Source organism: Scyliorhinus torazame, chromosome 2, assembly GCF_047496885.1.
Source record: "Scyliorhinus torazame isolate Kashiwa2021f chromosome 2, sScyTor2.1, whole genome shotgun sequence".
NCBI lineage: Eukaryota > Metazoa > Chordata > Chondrichthyes > Carcharhiniformes > Scyliorhinidae > Scyliorhinus > Scyliorhinus torazame.
The window spans coordinates 94,131,342-94,152,917 of NC_092708.1; the positions used below are offsets into that span (position 1 = coordinate 94,131,342).

At 45.2% G+C, this 21,576-nt stretch overlaps 1 protein-coding gene across 4 annotated transcripts in view; it reads left to right on the top strand.

Moving 5' to 3' along the window:
• Positions 1-21,576, top strand: part of LOC140389741 (voltage-gated inwardly rectifying potassium channel KCNH7-like) — a 732,829-nt gene that overhangs the window by 657,585 nt on the left and 53,668 nt on the right. The gene's annotated exons all lie outside the window — the stretch shown is intronic.

Here is a 21,576-nt window from a genome sequence, read left to right on the forward strand (position 1 = left end):
CCTTTATTAAAGTGTTGATGGTAACTTTTCTTTAGGACAGATAGAGTCACAAATTATTTATAATATGAGACTTAAATGGACATTTTATAGATAGACTTTTGTTTTATATTGGCTGTAAGATCATTTACTGTGCACGATTTTGCAGATACATAGTAACATACATAGAAAATAAATGCTGGAGGAAGCCATTCGGCCCTTCGAGCCTGCTCCGCCATTCATTATGATCATGGCTGATCATCAAGTCCAAACTCTGATCTCACCTTTCCCCCATGTTCCTTCATCCCTTCAGCCCCAAGAGTTATATCAAATTCCTTCTTGAAATTACACACTGTTTTGGTCTCAACTACATTTTGTGGCAGTGAATTCCACAGATTGACCACTCTCTGGGTAAAGAAATTTCTCTTCACCTCAGTCCTAAAAGTAAGAAGTCTTACAACACCAGGTTAAAGTTTAACAGGTTTATTTCAAATCACTAGCTTTCAGAGTGCAGCTCCTTTATCAGGTGAGTGAAGATGTGGGTTCCACAACCACATATGTAGACAAGGTCAATGATGCAAGATGGGTGAATGTAACGAGATATGAATCCAATCTCCCTGCTCGGCGATTCTCCGTTGTCACGCGTCCTGAAGGCTGCCTTGGAGAACACTTCGGGTAAGCGTTCTCCAAGGTGACCTTCAGGACGCGCGACAAAGCAGAGTCACCGAGCATAAACTGCCAAGTTCCGCATGCAGGTTCCTCAACCAGGATCTTGGATTCATGTCTCATTACATTCACCCCGCACCATCTGGCCTGGGCTTGCAAAATCCTACCAACTGTCCTGGCTTGAGACAATTCACACCTCTTTAACCTGTGATTATCCCTCTCTCTAGCCACTCCTTCAGGACCTGTAAAGACTTAATTACCTGCAAAACTCACATTTAAAATATCATCTTACATCATTGACTTTGTCTTTTTACGTGGTTGTGGAACCCACCTCTTCACTCACCGATGAAGGAACTGCGCTCTGAAAGCTAGTGATCCGAAACAAACCGGTTGGGCTTTAACCTGGTGTTGTAAGACTTCTTACTGTGCCCACCCAAGTCCAACGCCGGCATCTCCACATCAGTCCTAAAAGGTTTACCCCCTATTCTCAAACTATGACCCCTAGTTCTGGACCACCCACCATTCTTTCTGAATCTACCCTGTCTAATCCTGTTAGACTTTTATAGTTTCTATGAGATCCGCTCTCCCTCTTCCCAACTCCGATGAATATAATCCGAACCGACTTAGTCTCTCCTCATATGACAGTCCCACCATCCCAGGAATCAGTCTACTAAATCTTTGCAGCACATTACCATAGCAAGAACATCCATCCTCAGATAAGGACACCAAAACTGTACCAAAGCCCTTTACAATTGCAGTAAAACCTCCCTATTCCTATACTCAAATCCTCTCGCTATGTAAGCCAACATACCATTTGCTGCCTTTACTGCCTGCTGTACCTGCCCGCTTACTTTCAGCAACTGATGCACAAGGACACTAAGGGCTGGCTGAGTATCCACCTCTCTCAATTTACACCCATTCAGATAATAATTCGCCTTCCTATTTTTGCTACCGAAGTAGATAACCTCACATTTATCCACATTATACTGCATCTGCCATGCATGTGCCCACTCACTCAGCCTGTCCAAATCCCACTGAAGTATCTCTGCATCTTCCTCATAACCCACCCTCCCACCCAACTTTGTATCACCTGCAAATTTTTGTATCCTCTGCGAGATGGTGCCATACAAAACTAATATAAAAATTAAACAGGTTTTATCCAGCCGCTGGTGACTTACAAGCCTCAGAATGACCATGTGCTGCATTGTGGGTGTGCCAGCTGCATTGAGGCAGACTCCCAGGGAGGGTCTTCTTTTCTGAAGATCCTTGCCATGTCCCCCCCCCCCCCCCCCCACGCCTCATGGACATGAGCAGCCTCCCTGTGGCCACCCCATGGCTCTAATGTCGCCATTACGGTGTTCACCCCTCCAATCGCTAGAAGCTGCATGCCTGGCCCAAGTGCATTCATTGCAGATTTACTGGTCCTCCATGGTGTCTCAACATGGAGGTGCCCTTCTTTCTTCCTGAAGCTTCTTTGGAGGCACCACCAAGGCTTTTTAAAATTAATTCTTGGAATGCCAGCATTTATTGCCCATCCCTAATTACCTTGTAGAAAGTAGGCAGTCTTCTTGAACCACCGTGGTCCATCTGCTATAGGCACAGCTGCAGTGCTGTTCAGAAGGGAATTCCAGTCCCAGTGACAGTGAAGAACGATGATATTGTTCCAATTCAGAATGATTTATATCTTGGAGGGGAGTTTTCAGGGGGTCCCCCCTGTCCCCCCCCCCCCCCCCCCCCCCCCATTGCGTCTGCTGCCCTTATCTTTCTAGGTGATAGGAGTCACACTCTTGGAAGGTGCTGTTGAAGGAGCCTTGGTGAGTTGCTGCTGTGCATCTTGTATATGATACACACTGCTGGCACTGTGGTGGGAATGAATGTTTAAGTTGGTAGATGGGCTGCCAAGCAAATGGACTGCTTTGTCCAGGTTGATGTGGAACTTCTTGAGTGTTGTTGGAACTGGACTCCTCCAGGCAATTGGCAAGTATTATGGGCAGGCTATGCGTAGTGGTAGTGTCGTAATCCAGAGACACAGAGTCATGCTCTGGGGACACGGGTCTGAATTCCACCATGGCAGATGGTGAAGTTTGAGTTCAAGAAACAAATCTGGAATTAAAAGTCTAAAGATGACCATGAAACCATTGTCGATTGTCATAGATTCACTAATGTCCTTTAGGGAAGGAACTCTGCTGTCCTTACCCAGTCTGGCCTACATGTGACTCCAGATCGACAGCAATGTGGTTGACTCTTAAATATATTCAGGGATGGGCAATAAATTATTACCCAGCCAGCAACATCCCATGAACAAATAAAAATTAACAACACTCCTGACTTTTGCCTTGTGTAAGGGTCCTTCCCATTGATTCCCCTTTTCTTCATATTTGCCTGAATCCAACAAGTTCAGTATGTCTATTCAATGGCCTATTCGTGGGCTAGCCAAGGGCCAAAAGGGGGGACTGAAGGGTGTGTCCAGCGATGAGATCTCTTAAAAATGAATAGCTAGGATAACACTAGAATAGTTCTACATAAGTTAGTTTATTAAGGATTGAGATTAATCATAGAAAGTATACACAGTAATTATTATTAACCATTAAACCTGTATTTTTAGGACATAGCCGCAATAAGCATTTAAACCCTTGCTACAAGCAGTGGCCACAATGCATGATGGGATTTAAGCTAGCTAACTTGCCCATGTTTTTGAGACAAACGGGATTGTGTGGTCAGAAAATTACACAATCAACTCAGTATACAGTTTTTATCGCTGCCACCAATATCCTGTCTCAAACAATCCATGGTGTGAAGAGGAAACCGGCTTTGGAATCCTGCCCTGGATGAAAAATTAGGTGGACAGGAACTGACTGCGATACGTAGGATGGGAATGTCAGAAAAGCAACTTGGATCCTTGTAAACAACAGGTGACAGGATGGGGTTGAATCATGAGCTGATCACAAGTCATCATTTTGCTTAAAGTAAATTTTACTTGATAATATAGAAGTGACAGCTCCAAAGATTGGATCAAGTCCAGCTGAAGTGGGCTATTTATTTTTGGAAAACGCTATAATTGGTGTGTTTTTATCAGTGTTAGCCAGATTGATTGTGGCATTTATCCAGATCTTTCTCCATGTACATGAACCAAGCTCGGAATAATAAAGCCATCTTAACCAGGTTGGTGTATGTCTGCTGAGCTATGTATTAAGCTAAGCCATAATTATGAGGGAGGAACCCCATGTAAAAGCTGGCTCAATATTGAGGCCTTGGAAGTGCTCCTACAGTTATCATTTTTGATCCATAGATGCTTTTGGATATGTATCTTTAAGTCAAGCAGCAGATGGAAGGAGGAATTCAAGGAGTTCCGTGGGACATCACGGTGGCACAGTGGTTAGCACTGCTACCTCACAGCACCATGGACCTAGGTTCAATTCTGGCCTCGGGTGGCTGTCTGTGTGGAGTGTGCACTTTCTCCCCATGTCTGCGTGGGTTTCCTCCAACAGTCCAAAGATGTGCAAGTTAGGTGGATTGGCCATGCTAAATTGTCCCTTAGTGTCCAAAACGTTAGGTGGGGTTATAGGGAAAGGGTGAAGGCATGGGCTTAAGTAGGGTGCTCTTATCCAAGGGTCGGTGCAGACTTGATGGGCTGAATGGCCTCCTTCTGCACTGTAAATTCAATGATTCTATGATTTCCAACATAGTATATGGTGCCGCTAACTTTGGACAGCAAGACTCATACTTTTTGGCATCCGCGAGGTGGGTGGAACTCAGTTTGATTGGTTGGCTGATGGCCAAAATGCTATATTCTGCACAGTAACAGGTGGTGATTGTGTCCTGCCTAGCTCAGAGCTAGGGAAAGTTCAATTTGAAACTTGGTCACTATGGGGAAGGACCTGCTCATCTCTCACTCTCCAGGAAGGCTGTGAGTTCTGTATTTCTGAAACTGCAAAGACCTGAATGAATCTACAGTAAAATTATTACAGGCTGCAAACAGAGGCCTGGATCTGAAAGCTTATTTTGAAAAACCGCCTGCTTAAAGACAACTATCTGAAACAAAGACTATTTTTTCTTTTATTTATTATTTTCACCCCTCTCCTCCCCTCTGTGTAGGTCTGTCTTGTGTGTTTGTGTAGAGGGTGGGAGAACGTTAAAGTGGGGTTAGGAATTAGATAATAGTTAACCTGTTGTATTTACTGCATATATAATTATTGTTACTGTTATTAATAAACTTAATTGTATTTAAATTTACAAACCAGGTGACTGTAATTATTGGGTAGCCAAGGGCCAAAGACTTCAGGTATTTTTCTCAGAATCATTGGTTCATTTAATTGTGTTGTGACTCCAGGTCAAGTGGGACTGTAATTGACTGCGCACTAGGCCAGGGTGTCGTAACACCTATGGATGGTGGCAGGCTCTGAGGAATTATAGTGTGAGTTACTCTTCACAGAATTCCAAGCCTCTGACCTGCTCTTGTTGCTAAATTGTTTACATGGCTGGTCCAATTAAGTTTCTGGTCAATGACAAACCCTTGGATGTTGATGGTGGAGTATTCAGTTGTGGGAATGCCATTGAATGTGAAGGGAGATGATTAGATTCTCTCTTGTTGGAGATGGTTATTGCCTGGCACTAGCGTGATGTGAATATTATATCTCTCTGTTTGGGCTGTCAGCTCAGTGAGGTGTGCCACCATCCCTAATTTGGCTGTGATCCTGGTGACGGCCTCTTAGTTGGACTCTATTGATAAAACTGCCCCTACAGTCCTGATGACCACCCCCATGGGTTCAGGTCCACATTTGGTCGCAATGTCTGGATCCACAATGTGATGTTAAGATTTCAGCCCTGGCATTCACATTAACATGGTAAAAATGTAAATCCAGAAGTTGTTTACAATGATACCCTACTCCTCCACAGGGTTTGCTGTTGCTCTGTTCCCAGATACAATCAGCACAGAATCAATGGTTTGAAACAAAATTCAATGTTTTGCATATTATTCTCACTGTAAAAATCCTAGAAAATGAAGCCTTGGTGAATGAGGTGTAATTGAGTTCTTAACAGCATACAAAGTCATAATTACTGATGAACAATCTCTCTGCTCCTAATAATTAATTTTATAAATATGTAGTGTCAGTCCCTCCATTCCAGGACAACAATTACTAGACTTTTAAAATACTATACAACTACTATTGTTTCACTTTTTAAATTATGTTTTGATATCTCAGCTTCCACCTTAATCCAATGCCTAAGTCTCGCTCTCTATTTTGCCTCTGTAAAATGATTGAACATGGAATTATAATATTTTACCTTTGCCTTTTACTTCCTGGTTTTCAGTCTGTGAGAATGTTTCAATCCAATTGGTTACTCAACCTGCTTGAAGACATCACTGTTGCTGGATGCTACAGATTGCCTATAAATGACTCCAGATTGAAAGTGACATTGGAATAAGGGGAAAGAATACTCTCTGATGGCAGCATTCTTTACAATCAGCAGCAAGGGCAGTCTCTTTGTCGCTCAGCACAAAGTCCATGCGTATCATTGAAGGTCCCTTTAAATCAATGCACCACAATCCATTCATAATTTTAAAGTTAGACACAATGTAGTGTGTGACTTCACCAGATTTGGTTACAAAATATGTCAAGATGAGAAACATATTTTCTAGTTTGTATCGAGTACAAACCAACAAAATGCAGATCAGCATATGTAGTACTTAAGCATCTCTGTCCTTCAAAATATGTTCTGCTTTTTTTCAATCCTAGTATTTAGTCTTTAGTTTAATCATGTTTGGTGACCAAAAATGAAAAATAAGCAATCTATTAAAGCTCTTTAAAGCTGCACATCTTTTCAGTACATTGATAACATTCTATTAATTTCAACTAAATTTAATTTGTATGTTCTAAAAAATTATCCTCCAACACTTACTTGACAAAGTGATCGATGTGTTACCCAATACAGCTATACAATTAGTTTCTGTGCACAGATTGCACTTTAGTACCAAATACTACTAAATTAACTGTTTTCGTTTCCCAACTGTATAAAGAACATAAAACACACAGTGCAGAAGGAGGCAATTCGGCCCATTGAGTCTGCACCGACCAACTTAAGCCCTCACTTCCACCCTATCCCCGTAACTCAACAACCCCTCCTAACCTTTTTGGACACTAAGGGCAATTTATCATGGCCAGTCCACCTAACCTGCACGTCTTTGGACTGTGGGAGGAAACTGGAGCACCCGGAGGAAACACACGCACACACGGGGAGAACGTGCAGACTCCGCACACATAGTGACCCAGCGGGGAATCGAACCTGGGACCCTGGCACTGTGAAGCCACCTGTCTAAATGGAGTTGATTTTCATCCCAGTCGTCTTGATTGAATTCAAACCCATGTACTAGAAATGAAAGGGTAGTCCGCTAATCTGTTACATCTCCCCACTTCTAACATGACTGATCTTGATTCCATACTTTTCAGTATATAAACATTCAGCATGTCCATTGTGTTTGTACTTCTACTAGTTCTACATCACAGCTATTTACTCAAATTCCACTTACCTTGATGTATTTATACGTCAAGTATTTATTTAATTCCCTTCTGAAAATTATAATTGGCTTGAATTCAATTACAATTTACTGTATTATTCCATATTGTAATAACCCCTTGTATTTCAAAAATCATTCAAAATTCCCCTTTAAACTTCTAGCTTTAAGCCTAAGCGTATGCAACATTGTTACCAATCCCAAGGCCATTGGAAATAATCTTTTACGATGTAACTTTTCCGACAACTATTGAATTTCAATTGCCCTTAACTTTCTCTGCTCAAGTGAATAAGGTTCTAATCATAACCACATTCCCTCACTCCCAATATCTTGGGATCGAGGAGGACCTGCGTTCATTCTAGTCCAATGGGTTCTGAGGTTGCTGGTAACTCCAATATGTGATTGGCAGACCCTGCCACATGCCACGCAGGCTGTATTTAAACGGTTGGGTATATATGTTATTTGGAGCTTTGTGTGCTCCCTCAATGTGATGACTACTTCCCCAAATGGCCAGTCACAAGCCAGAGCCTCCCATGAGTTGGCTGAGATGCTTAACCTCTTTGAAGATACCTCTACACTGTTTCCACTGTCCTTCTGGGAGTCTTCTGCCATGATATATTTCCAAGTAGAGCTTCAGGAGCCTGGTGCCAGGCATAAAGGGCAACATGTTCTGCACAACTGAGCTGATCTTTAAGTAATTAGCGCCTCAATGCTGGGCATGTTGGCTAGGAGAGAGTGCTGCTGTTGGACCATCTTTCTTGGAACTGTAGTTGGAGGATCTTGCAAAGGCATTGCTGGTGGTACTTCCCGGTACTTTGAGATGTTTCTGTAGCTTGTCTGATTCTCTGAAACATGTAGGAGTCTGGGGAGGTTTTGTGCTGTGGAAGTTAGTTGGAAGAGGACCTCAGTTTTCCAGGCATTTAATGAGAAGTCTATTTTCCATGTGCTTCGCAGAACGACTCCACAATGACCTGGAGTTTAATTTCTGAGTGCGCGTATACACAGGTGTCATCTGCATGCTGAATCTCCATGATTGAGGTCAGAGTGGTTTTGGTTTTAGATTGCAGGCAGCGTAGGCAAAACAGTTTCCCATCTGTTCTATAGATTATCACCACACCTGTGGGCAATTTTTTGGAGGTAAGGTGCAGTATTGCAGCAAGGAAAATGGAGAGGAGGGCTGGTGCAGCCATGTTCGACCCCCGTCTTCACCGAGATAGAATCTGCAGTAGTCCCGTTGGTGAGGACCGAGGCTTGCAAGTCATTGTGGAATAGATAGAGGTTGTGACCAAATTCTGAGGGCAGCCAAATTTGAGGAGGGTACTCCATTAACCTTCGCAGTTAACGGAGTGAAAGGCTTTTCTGGCATCAAAAAAAGCCACGTGTAGTGGCTGGTGTTGTTTATTCCAGTGGCAAGAAGCATATTGTTCTTTTCTTTATGGTTTCAATGTCCTTTCTGTAACGTGGTTACTTACAGGTGGAGAATTAGCACTGGATTAAGAATGTTTGGGTGAGTACAGCATGGTGGTGCAGTGGTTAGCACTGCTGCCTCAAGGCACCGAGTTCCCAGGTCAATCCAGGCTCTGAGTCACTGTCCGTTTGGAGTTTACAAATTCTCCCCGTGTTTGCGTGGGTTTCGCCCCCACAACCCAAAGATGTGCAGAGTAGGTGGATTGGCCACGCTAAATTGCCCCTTAATTGGAAAAAATGAATTGGGTACGCTAAATTTATCTATAAAACGAATGTTTGGGTGCGATTTAACGACCTCGTTGTGCCGAATCTGGTGTTGCGACGAGGCCGTTGAATCTCGCGAGAGTCCTCTTGCGAGATTTTCGGCACTTGAGACGTCGCGCGAGATTCAACAGAACCTCGTGAGACGTCACGATCTGCATCTCACCCTCGCTGGACGTGATCCAGATCAGCATATTTAAATAAGCCATTCGGCTCATTTAACTATGCATTCACAGGATTCTCCCGGCGCACTGGACCTAACGGCCGCACCTGGGAGACACTCATCCAAAAAATGCACCAACACCTGCCTTTCCAACAACCACCAATGGCACAGTGACACCCATATGTAGCGCAGAGGGTTTGCATTTAGCTCAGGAGTACAATCTGGTGAGCATGTTACATATACATCCTAGCAGCTGATGGAGGATGTATGTGGCAGCCGAGGCCTGTGACACTGTTATGGGACCAGGCCCTCCTGAGCCGCACGCTGATGGCCAGCCTCTGAAGGGCGGCACGGTAGCACAGTGATTAGCACTGGTGCTTCTCAGCTCCAGGGTCCCAGGATCGATTCCCGGCTTGGGTCACTGTCTGTGCGGAGTCTGCACGTTCTCCCCGTGTGTGCGTGGGTTTCCTCCGGGTGCTCCGGTTTCCTCCCACAGTCCAAAGATGTACATGTTAGGTGGATTGGCCATGCTAACTTGTCCTTAGTGTCAAAAAAGGTTAGCTGAGGTTACTGGGTTACGGATTTATGGTGGAGGTGTGGGCTTAAGTGGGGGTGCTCTTTCCAAGTGCTGGTGCAGACTCGATGGGCCGAATGGCCTCCTTCTGCACTGTAAATTCTATGTCTGTGATAATGTCTCTGGTCATGGCCACAATAAGACTGCTGGACATGCAGCGGGCATATGTTCCTCCTCTATCTCAATGCATGGTGGCAATTCCTTGTCTCCCAGAGGGGAATGGGCACCTTGAGGGAGCTCCAGATACCTCATCTCCCTCTTGCCCAGAGTAACGGAACACAGATCAACCATATGATGGACATGCAGCAAAAGTTAGGACAACATATGGCAAAGATGCCAGAAGTCATGTGCAGCTTTGGAGGAGTCCATGAAAGCCATGAAGTTTGCTCTGTCTCAGGCATATGAGCACACGGCTTCCTCCATGGAGAAGTTGGTGACCACCATTGAGTTCCATCATATGGCTGATCTGTGTTCCATTACTCTGGGCAAGAGGGAGATGAGGTATCTGGAGCTCCCTCAAGGTGCCCATTCCCCTCTGAGAGACAAGGAATTGCCACCATGCATTGAGATAGAGGAGGAACATATGCCTGCCATCCTGGGGGCTTCCTCTCAGTGCACCCTCAAGGTTCATCACCTTTCCTTATCCCCTTTGCTATTGACTCCATTTCTTTCAGTGGATGAGACCGAGAAGGACAAGTTACCTTATTACGTGTGTACATTAATAAATCATAGTTCTGGCTAAGTCACCAGCAGTTCTGTAGAATCAAGTTCACTAGTGAGTGTGTGACAAAGGTCTACTCCCCTTGTTCATCTAGGCAGCAGAGGATGCAGGTTCAAAGGTATTATCCTGGAAGGAGACTGGCAAGGATTTGATAGACATCTTGAAATATCACTCCTGGATGAAATGGGTATCTATCAGGGTGTCCCTAGCATTCCTTGTAAATTTCTCCAGGGCTCTGGTATTCAATAAAGGGTCATGCACATTTATGGCCTCATACTCTTTCAACTCATCTTCATCTGGCGAAGAGTGGTGCTTCTCCCTCATGACTTGTTGCAATGATTCTTTGCATTGCATGGCCATATTGTGCAGCACACAGGAGGCCAATGGTTTGTTCAATTATGGCTTTAATGGAGGTGAGAACTGCATTAAACCACTCTTCCGCAGTGTGGTAGGGATGCCCTCCTAGTGTCAGCAACCAGAGGGGATAGCCCTTGTCACCCAGGGTCTAGCCGCCAAACAGTGCTTGCCACAAATGTTGTATGTTGAGCCCTGGAAACGATCACTGGCAAAATATTTGAACACCTCTATCTTCATGAGGCCTATTGGTATGGGGTTCCTGCCAAATCAATGGGGGTACAGCTTTTGCTGCAGGATCCCACACACCTCTGTGACTGCTTCCTGAGACAGCCACAACCGTTTGTGGCATTGACGTTTGTACATTTGCAGGTAGTTATTTCTAGTTGATGCTTGTACTGGATGTATGCCTCCTGACCAGCCTCCTTCTCTGGTGCTGCCTACTGTTGGCCTCCCAGTCTCTGTTGAAGGCTGGTGACAGCCCTCCTATGTTGCACCCTGGTCTCCTGCTCCTGCGCGTGTAAGAATATTGGGTGTATTAAATAGTGAATCCACCAAGTTAACTGTGTGAAGAAGGCAGGCAATGATATGAGCATCTCTGTGTACATGACTTTCATCCATCAGCTGTTGAGCAATGAGACTTTCTGATCCTCTCAAGGACCACACTGTAGAAGCCAGGTATTTCGAATACAACTAGTATAGGTAAAAGATAGCTGTTTAAGCATAAATATTAGGCCCCAGTTTTAAATATCCATTTATACAGCATAATTCACTTTTACTGAAGTCCGTTGTTCTGGCAAATGCATATTTTCAAAGACAGTGTGACATTAAAACAGCACAGTTGCAAAACAATTTGACATTGCTTGTGCTAATTGTCAAGGCCAGGGACTGAATACCACAGCAACATGAAGGCACCATTGTTCAGAATGCAGATAACAGCTAGGTCAGAAAAGCTAATGTTGCACATTGAAGATGGACGGCTTGCCATCAAATCAAATGTGTTTGAGTCTGACCCAAACCAATTAGGATTATATTGGGGTGTGATTAGATGACTTAAGACAGATATGAAAGTGTATAACTGAAAAGTTTCTCCCGCTATTTTAGTGTTGTCTCGTGTGTTGTCTTTGTGTTGTCTTTCTGTTAGTGGGTGTTGCCTTTGGTGGGTTGTCTGTCCTTAATTTCTGTCTTTGATTCTAGTCTCCATTTTAGAGATGTCTTTTGGGGGTTCTGTCAGTCTACTTTTGACTTTGAGTTTGAGTTTAGCTGAAGATTAGCTTTCTCTCACTCTTCATGTTTCATTGCCAGACTTTGACCGTTTAAAAGTTACTTTCGAGCTGTCTGCCTAAGCAAAGAAAGATAATGCCTGTAATTCTCTGAAAGCTTCGAATTGTCTACGAATTGCCTTTTAAATGACTTTCAAATTGTAATCAAGCGACTACAAATAAAACAATTTTTTTTGGCACCTGAGAAGTTTTAACTGAAATTTCTGCTGAGTTCCAGTATTCGCAAAGTGCTACTGATAACCGAATAGCAGAGATGATATAAATTTCTTCAACTTTACACAGTCGAATAATACAAGGAATCGAACAACTTGGCATAGTCCAGAAATATTACAAATCTTCCAACTTGTTGTATTGCGCCAGGACTTGATTCATCAACTAAGCTTCCCCCAAACTTGGCGTAGTTCGACAGGTTAAGATCCCATCAATTAAAGATTCCACACCTAAAACTCATCTCAACCCCGCGCCTCTCCATTAGTCTCCTTCAACTTGGCCGTTGAGTTCTGACAGCTGCACTATCAATTTACAGCAATACCTAGTTACAAAACAAGAATCACCTTATATGTGATACTCATCATTCTACCTCTGTCACCTTCTAGTTTAAGCCCATTAACCTTGACCCTCAGAAAATTACTGTACGCCTTCGGTCTGTCATCCTCAAACCTTCCACCATCACCTTTGACCCTGTGACAGTCTTCCCCTTGATACCACATTCCTCAAACTGGACACTCCTTAATCAGATCTCAGATTTCCTTGATATGTCCTTACAATATCTTGAATTTTCTCTGATACCTTCCGTCATTCCTGCCTCTGACGTGGCCAGTCCTCTTACTGCATCGACCTCGTCCCGTAACTGTGCACCTTCCCCATGACAAACAGTGTTCTCACATCAACACCGATGAGCTGATATTGGATATGAGGCCCCTCATTTTGCATTTATGACTGTTCCTCCCCCACCACACCCAAGACCCAAGGTCCTAGGCTCATCCTGTTGCACCCTTCCATGCCCTGACCTCCCCTCCCTCTCTCAACTACTTCTTGCTAAATTTCTTGGCCTGCCCTCCAGCCCTGTGACTTGCCCTTATGCCTCCTGTCCTTTCATCCAAACTGTCGATCTCCTGCTCCCTTTGCCTGTGCCACAGATTTCCACAAAAACAACCGCTCACCTCAATCAAAATGGATATACTCAACTGGTGAACGCCATCTTTAAAGGAGTGTGAAACCAGTGCTGTTAGTTTCCCATGTGCTGCTGAATAAATCTTGAAGGTAGGATTGAATTTGAAAATGGTTCAAGAGTAAAGGCGCGATTCTCTGGCCACGTTGCGCTTGAGCGAGAGTACAACGCGGCCGATGAATCTCGGGAGAGCCTTCTCGCGGACTTCCCTGCAGCCTACACAGCTCATAGGATTCACCCAAGTCGCGTGAGGCATCGGAATTGGAACTCGGCCCGAAAGGGGCGTGACCAAATGGTTCTCCCAGAAGTAGGTCTTAAACCTACTTAAGACCTACTCACCCGGTATACACCTGCCTGCCTCGATTCCCCAGCCTCCACAGGGAGGCTGCAGCCGAGCGCCGATCAGTACTGGTCCACAAGAACGTGGAGTCTCCCAGGCTATTGGAGACCCCTGAGTGGTGAGGGATAGTGCAGGGTGGCCCTCCTGGCCTTCCCCCTGGCACCCTGGCACTGTCAAGGTGCCTGGGTGGCACTGCCAAACTGGCTGGAGCTCTGCCTGGGTGCCAGGGTGGCAGTGCAAGGGTGCCCAGGTGCCAGGGTGGCACTGCCAAGGGTCAGAGCCTGAGGGGAGCCATGCCCATGAAAGGAGAGTGGAGGGGAGTGTTTGAAGGGTGAGGGTGTGTAGAGCAGGGAAGTAAGAGCATCTGGGAGCTTGGGGGGGGGGGGTGACGGATGGGATCCTGGAAGGCAGGGGATGCTTAGGGGGCCTTGGGGAGGCCAGAAAAGGGGGACCCCCCCCCAGAGACCCCATTACAGGGTGTCCTCACTTGGTGGGTGTGGGTTAGTGCCCATGTGTGCGGGGGGTGATATTGCCCATGGGTTCACTTAGAGATTGGAGCACCCTTTCAAAATGGCAGCCTGATCTCTTGAGTTCTGCTCTCCCATGCTAAACAAATTTCTAAAGTGTGGGCTAAACTGGTGAGAAAGTCCCCAGGGTCCAAAAAAATCCCCGACCCCCTCCCAGTCCAAACGCAATATGGGAGGGTCCTCCCGGCCCGGCCAGGCCACCCCGAAACACCCATGCCGAGCAACCCCGGCCTGATCGCATGCATGCAAAAAATGCCAGCTTGACACCTTAGCAGTGCCCCTGCCAGTGCCACCTGGACACCTTGGCAGTGCCAGCCTGGTACCCAGGTGGCACTGACAATGTGCCAGAGTGGCACTGCCAGGCACTGCCATGGTGGTCAGGTGGTACCAACAGTACCAGGGCACCACCCTGCCGATAGGGCATGCAGCTGAGGGCCTACAATCCACTTGGAGACCCCCACGAGTGCCGTTCCATCTGGTCCTCACTTGTGGGGACCAGTACCAAACTTACATCTCAACTGGCTGTCGGGAAAACAAGATTTTGACTCACACCTAATTAAGTCACCCCACTGTTTTGTTATGCTCTTGACGTAGCATAAGCTGCTTCCTTGATGTGCACTCTGACAAAGGAAGGTTCAGATTTGGAGATAGCTTTAACACATTTATTACTGTTAACGATTCCCCTACTTGGATTCGACTCTCCTGTTAATCCTGCTATCGCTACTCAGACTGACGAACCAGTCTGCTACAATCCACATGGTGGGTGTGATGTGTTTCAAATCAACCCTGTGTACACAGTGAGTGTCTCCACTGGAAAGAGGAAGATCATGTGTGCCGTGTCTTTTTATATGGGTTGGTGTAATGCCCCCCTGTGGTAATATCACCTCTGTGTGTATCGTGAATGCCCATTGGTCGTGTCCTATCTTACTGACCTTTTGGTTGACTGTCTGTGTGTCATGTCTCTAGTGCTCCCTCTAGTGTCTAGCTAGGTGTAGTGGATGTACATTAACCCTTTGTGTACTTACAGTGATGTATATCACCACATCCCCTCTTTGTTCGTGTTACATATTTTCTATATAATGTTAAAGAAAATTGAACAAAAACAGGTAGATAAGTGATGCTATGTACACGTTATGATGACTGTGATGACTGTACAATAGTATACAAGACCAAATAATAGTTACGATGACTTAGAGGATAAGACAATACAAAATAAAAGTTATGATTCCAAAGTTCAGGAATTTATATGGTCTGGTATAGAAGTGTCAATGGTGACGTTGTCATTGCCTTGTGAATGCCGTCAGTGTCCTGGTGTTTGGTCATCAGGAGGTGTTCAAGTGTTCAAATCACTTCATTGACTGATTTGGAGTCTGTTTCTTTTTTTTCTCGATGCTTATGGTAGCAATTCTTGATGGCACCTGTCGTGAAAGCCATGTTGCCTGTTGGTAGTGCAGCAAATGTGAAGTGGTAAGATGCATCGTCCTGCCACGGTATGTCATTGTACTGAGCTGAGCAGTAACAGTGTCCCTCATTTGCAGTGTTGTACCATGTCGTACCAGTCGTAGTTCCATTGGTGTTGTTGTTGTTGTGCTTGTTGACTTTGTTGTTGCTTTTGGTACGCTTCTGGATGTTGTTGTGTTGGTTGGTTTTGTTGTCGTGTTTGCTGCGCTCAAGGACCACACTCTGTGGATAATACGAGTCCTTCACACAGTTACTCGTGTTAGCGTCCTTTGTGGCATCTGGTGTTTGCTTGAGCATGCTGTCACTGAGTTTGCGGCGCTCCCCGTCTGGAGTCATGTCCGGCTTACTTGAAACAGCTTTGGCTTGTCGATGCTCCCCATCTTGAGCCCTTTCTGGTTCACATGAATCAGCTTTAGTTTCTTGACGCTCCCCGTCCGGAGCCATTGCAGGTTCACCTGAGTCAGCTGAGATTTCTTGATGCTCCCCGTCCGGCGTCATTTCAGGCTCACTTGAGTCAGCTGAAGTTTTGTGATGCTCCCCGTCCGGAGCCAAAACATTCAGGAATGCATTTCCTTGTGGAGAGGCTCGAGCGAGTGAGGTTTGAAGTAACGTGGTGTCACCGGAGTCACCAGTAGTCTCACTGCGATTGTCGAGTGCCTCTGTACATTCTAGCTGAGGTCTGTCACATTGCACATCTGGTATGGGAAGTGGGATGCCGTCATCACTTGTCGCACATACAGTGGGTAGAGCCTCAGTAGCTTCTTGTCGAGCCTCAGTGGCTTCTTGTCGTTCACTTGAGCTGGGTAGACTGTCAGAGTCTTCTTCTGGTGGCTCAAACAATCTGGGTGGACTGTTATAGTCGCTTTGTTGGTCACGTGAGCGTGGTAGACTGTCATAGTCTTTCTGTTGTTCACTTGAGTGTGGCAGACTTGCATCGTCTGCTGCTGGTTGCTCAGAGAAGGTTGCTAGACCCTCATGGTCTTGTTCATGCAAGGACTGCGCTCTGGAGTCTTGCGTTGCTTCTATCGTGGAGGCTGTCCAAGAGCCCGCTGTGGAGGCTTGTGTCGCTCGAGTCACTTCTTGTTCATGCAAGGACTGCGCTGTGGAGTCTTGCATTGCTTCTATCGTGGAGTCTGTCCACAAGCTCGCTGTGGAGACTTGTGTCACTCGAGTCACTTCTTGTGTGGAGACGTGCAGTTGTCTTGCTGTGGAGTCTTTCATCGCTTTCTGTGTAGAGGCTGGGACCCTTTGTGGTGCGTTGACCACTCTCTGTTTGGAGTCGGGGACCCTTTGTGGTGCATGGACCACTCTCTGTGTGGCAGCAGGCCACTCTCTGTGGGCTTGTACCGCTCTCTGTCTCTTGGTGTCAGGCCACAGCATAATCCTGCACTCACGCGTCGGGATGTCATATGTGCTGGGCTGAAGATCCTCAAATCCAAAGAACACGTCCGCTTCTGTGTCGGATTCTTCACTGTAGAACACATCTCGTTGCGGTTCGTATTTGGTACTGGGGTCGCCATCTCCAATGATGAAATCATCATCTGAGTCGTAGTCTTCCAGGACCATATCATCACGTTTTGTGTCGGAGCTGGCATTGGGCTCGCGATGTCCAAAGAAGAATTCAAGGTCTGAGTCATAGTCTTCAAGGACTGTATCATCTCGTTGGGCGGTGCTAACTGCTTGTTGCTGGGTTCTGCAGAGGTTACTTTCAGCTACTGGTCGAATTTCAGGCATTGTGCTATTGTTGCAGGTGAAAGAATCGGGTTTTACGACTTGAAATTTTTTTTCCGTGTTTTGGGACATTTCCCCTTTAAGTGGGCGTGGTCCGGGGCCTCTGACATCATGACGCGTGTGACGTAGGTCATAGGAAGCGATTGCGCATGGGCATATCGCGGTTCCTTTACTTGGGGCCTTTTTCGCAATTGCGCATGCGCGGCTTCTCGTGCATGCTCAAATGGACCTTCCCGTTCTGTGCGCTCTTCGCACAACTGCGCATGTGCAGCATCTTTTCCAAGATGGCTGCAATTCAAAACTGCCGTTCGTTGCTGCAAGCCTACCTCCTGGTGAGTTTTGGCGCCTCTTTTACCTTTTCTTCTTGTATGTTCCTCGCAGAATTCTTGGAATTTGTCCAGGACTGCCTGGAAGTCGCCCTTGTTCTGCCCCTTTGAGTATTTGAAGGTATGGATGATTTCAGCTGCTTCTGGACCCGTGATGGTAAGTAGAAGCTTTATTTTCTATGCATCTGCCACACCATCTAAGTCGGACGCTACCAGGTAGATCTCAAATCTCTGCCTGAACCAACGCCAGTTTTCACTGAGATTGCCTTGGTACCTGACCTGCTGTGGAAACGGAATCCCGAATATCATCTTGCCTGGCTGCTGTTGCTGGTTGTCACTGTTCGCTGAGTTGAAACTATATGGATTTAACAGTCACTCCTGGGTACCGTGTTTTGTTATGCTCTTGACGTTACATAAGCTGCTTCCTTGATGTGCACTCTGACAAAGGAAGGTTCAGACTTGGAGATAGCTTTAACACATTTATTACTGTTAACGATTCTCCTACTTGGATTCGACTCTCCTGTTAATCCTGCTATCGCTACTCAGACTGACGAACCAGTCTGCTACAATCCACGTGGTGGGTGTGATGTGTTTCAAATCAACCCTGTGTACACAGTGAGTGTCTCCACTGGAAAGAGGAAGATCATGTGTGCCGTGTCTTTTTATATGGGTTGGTGTAATGCCCTCCTGTGGTAGTGTCACCTCTGTGTGTATCGTGAATGTCCATTGGTTGTGTCCTATCTTACTGACCTATTGGTTGACTGTCTGTGCGTCATGTCTCTGGTGCTCCCTCTAGTGTTGAGCTAGGTGTAGTGTATGTACATTAACCCTTTGTGTACTTACAGTGATGTATATCACCACACACACCTGCCACATTTTCTGTTCTCCAGGCCCAAGAAGAGCTGAGGACAGGTGACCAAAAGCTTGGTCACAAAGGTAGATTTTAAGGAGTGACTTAAAGGAAGAAAGAATGGAAGAGAGATGGAAAGATTTAGGCAGAGAATTCCAGAACTTAGCAACTCAAAACATGGCTACCAAGGATGGACTGATTAAAATCAGGAATGCCCAAAAGGCCAGAATTGGATCTGCACGGATATCTTGAATGGCTGAGAGATTGGAGGAGATTATAGAGATAGTAATGGCAGTTACCTCGAAGGTTATCATTGAGCTCCTTGTTCATACTTCCATTCCAACATGCAGCAACAGGAACAACTTGTATTTATATCATTGCCATAAAACTGTTCATGTAAAAAAAATTACAAGGGTAATACACAGAGGTGTAATCAATTTTAAAAATTGACATCACAGGGGTCAGCTAATTTATTAGTTTGGTTTTTGGATATCTGTTACTATAACTGGCACAAAAAAGAAAGACAAATTGAAACTCTTATTAAAACTAAAATTGTGTTATTTAATGAATGCATGCAGTGTTTAAGGGTTTTTGTCTTCAATGTATCTTCTTGCTGTGCTTATCCCTGTCACTACCTCTGTGTGTTGGTTATGGATGTGCCGTGCCCTTAGGTGCTTCCTTACCTGAGGCAGTAAGAGTGGAGGATGAATGTTAAACCAACTGACATGTTGCTTGTGATTCAAAGGACCTGGCATCTGCATCTATCTCTTGAGTATTTGTGTTAACAGCAGGAGTGCCCTGTGCTGAACTTGGTGGGGGTTCATTGCTTCTCTGAGGAAAAGCCTCATAATTTAGATATTGAAAATGAATCTCTTTACCGTGAAAGATAGATATTAAATGATCTTCAAACCTTTCTGTATGTGGGAGGAATCCTTTTGTAAATATTGGCAGATTCCCAATCCTGCCCTGGATTTATAGTATCCACGCTGAAAACAAAGTAGTGCTATCACTGAAGTATTTTTTAATAAGTATATGGCATAAAAATAGCATCAAAGGTGGAGTAAATACATTTTAAAAATTTTAAAATCTGATGTAAAGCAATGTAACAACTCTTGGGACCCGCGGATTCTCTCACAGGCCATGGTTCTTAAATGTATGAATTTTAATATGAATATCAGTCAGATGTTTCATTAGTACATTAGTACAAGATAAATATCGCAAAATCTAAATCATTAAATTTTTTGAATCAAACATACATTGAGATTGGTAGTCTTTCCATTGACCGGAAACTGCAAATTAGGATGACTGAATAAGCCAACACTGAAAATGTAATGCCCAAAAACAGTTCGACAACTCACGTTAAAGCCATGTTTTTTTTTCTCAAAGAAGTACTTTGCACTTGTCAGCAAAGATGTATTGTAGCACTTTCTTGCAGTTTAACCTTCAGACGCAGGTGCTGTATTATATAATTAAAGCAACATTCATCAAAATATTATATTACATGCCTTTCCAGGTTATTGACAAATCCATTGTATAATTAGGTTATTTTTCAATGTCTGGCTGATATTGAGCAGGTGTTCAAAGCTAAGTCTTACTAAAACTATTCATTTTTCATTGGATAAATGGCCTTCAGAATAAATCTTGACATAATGGGGCTACTCAGTGGCAAATCCATTGTAAATCTTTGCCGTACTTGTTATTTTCTAAACATTTCTGAAGGCCAGAAATTCTCCTCAATAATAACATATAAATTAGCTCATGTCACTTAGACAACGTTGCTAAATTGGGGCTGGATTCTCTGTTCCTGACACTCAGCGTTGACGCCAGGGCAGGATTCGTGGACTTTCACCACAGCAAAACTGGCGCCCACCTGGATCAATTCAGCGACTGTGGAGGGGCTAGCACCGGCGCCACGTGGAACACAATCGATTCCAATGAAAAGTGGTGCGGGATTCGCCGGGTCCATGATTGAAACTCATGAGGCTGACAAGCTGCAGCCACATATATACATTACAATCCCCACGCACACTCATCCCAGCCAACAAGATGGCACTGGTTGTGCTGGAGCGCGCCCATACAGCTGATGGGTTGGCTGGGTCAGAGGGTACCCGGGGGTGGCCTGGGGTTCACCTATACGACCCATGTCCCTAAGTTCACAGTGTGCTGTGAGCAGCGTGTGCAACTGCATGGCTCCCTTTCCGGCTGCGGCAATGGTGTTCCGTGCCCGTCCACCCAGGCCCCACAGCCCACCTCCTGACCACCCCCGAAGCCCCCAGCTAGCGGCACACCTGTCAACAAACTATGGCAATGTTGGATACTTTCCGTACCCCCTCTCTCCCCCTCAGCAGCCACAACGCTGGTTTCTCGATTTTTAAATGCACAAGTGAACCGCGCTGTCGGGAACTCAGCCCATCGGATGCGGAGAATCGCGGAACCCCCGGAGAATACCAGGTCAGGCCTGCTAATAATATACAAACGATGTTTACTTTGCATGCGTTCCGAACCACATTGACGCCGCTGTCAAGACAACGAAGAATTGCGATTTGGTGTCAAATCGGCACCCGTCTCGATGTCGGCATCAGAACCTATTCTTCGCCCAATCTCATTTCCCGATTTTGGCACCAGCCAATGGAGAATCCCGCCCTATTGTATCATTTGCTCCAAGATTTTTTTTAACTCAGCTCTCCACGAGAGCTGGTTAATTGTCATATTTTCCAATTGTAGGGCAGCATGGTGGCACAGTGGATAGCACAGCTGCCTCACGGTGCCAAGGTCCCAGGTTCGATTCCGGCTCTGGGTCACTGACCATGTGGAGTTTGCACATTCTCCCTGTGTTTGCGTGGGTCTTGCCCCCACAACCCAAAGATGTGTATGCTAGGATTGGCCACGCTAAATTGCCCCTTAATTGGAAAAAATTAATTGGGTATTTTCCATTTGTGTTCCACAAATGTTTGCGAGAAAGACAATTAATGATCTTATCCTCACTTTAGCAAAGAAGCAGTCAGTGATGGGATTTTTGGTGTAAGTATCTACATGGACAGTTCTGGTGCAGTTTTGACCATTTTGTCCCTCTGAAAGTTAATTAAATTAATATAGTGGAAAAGCCACTTTGTGGTTTTCAGAAAAGTGTCAATCATGGGAAAATCAAGTACAGTTGCACACCATTGAAAGCTGTATAAAGAGTGAGTGTT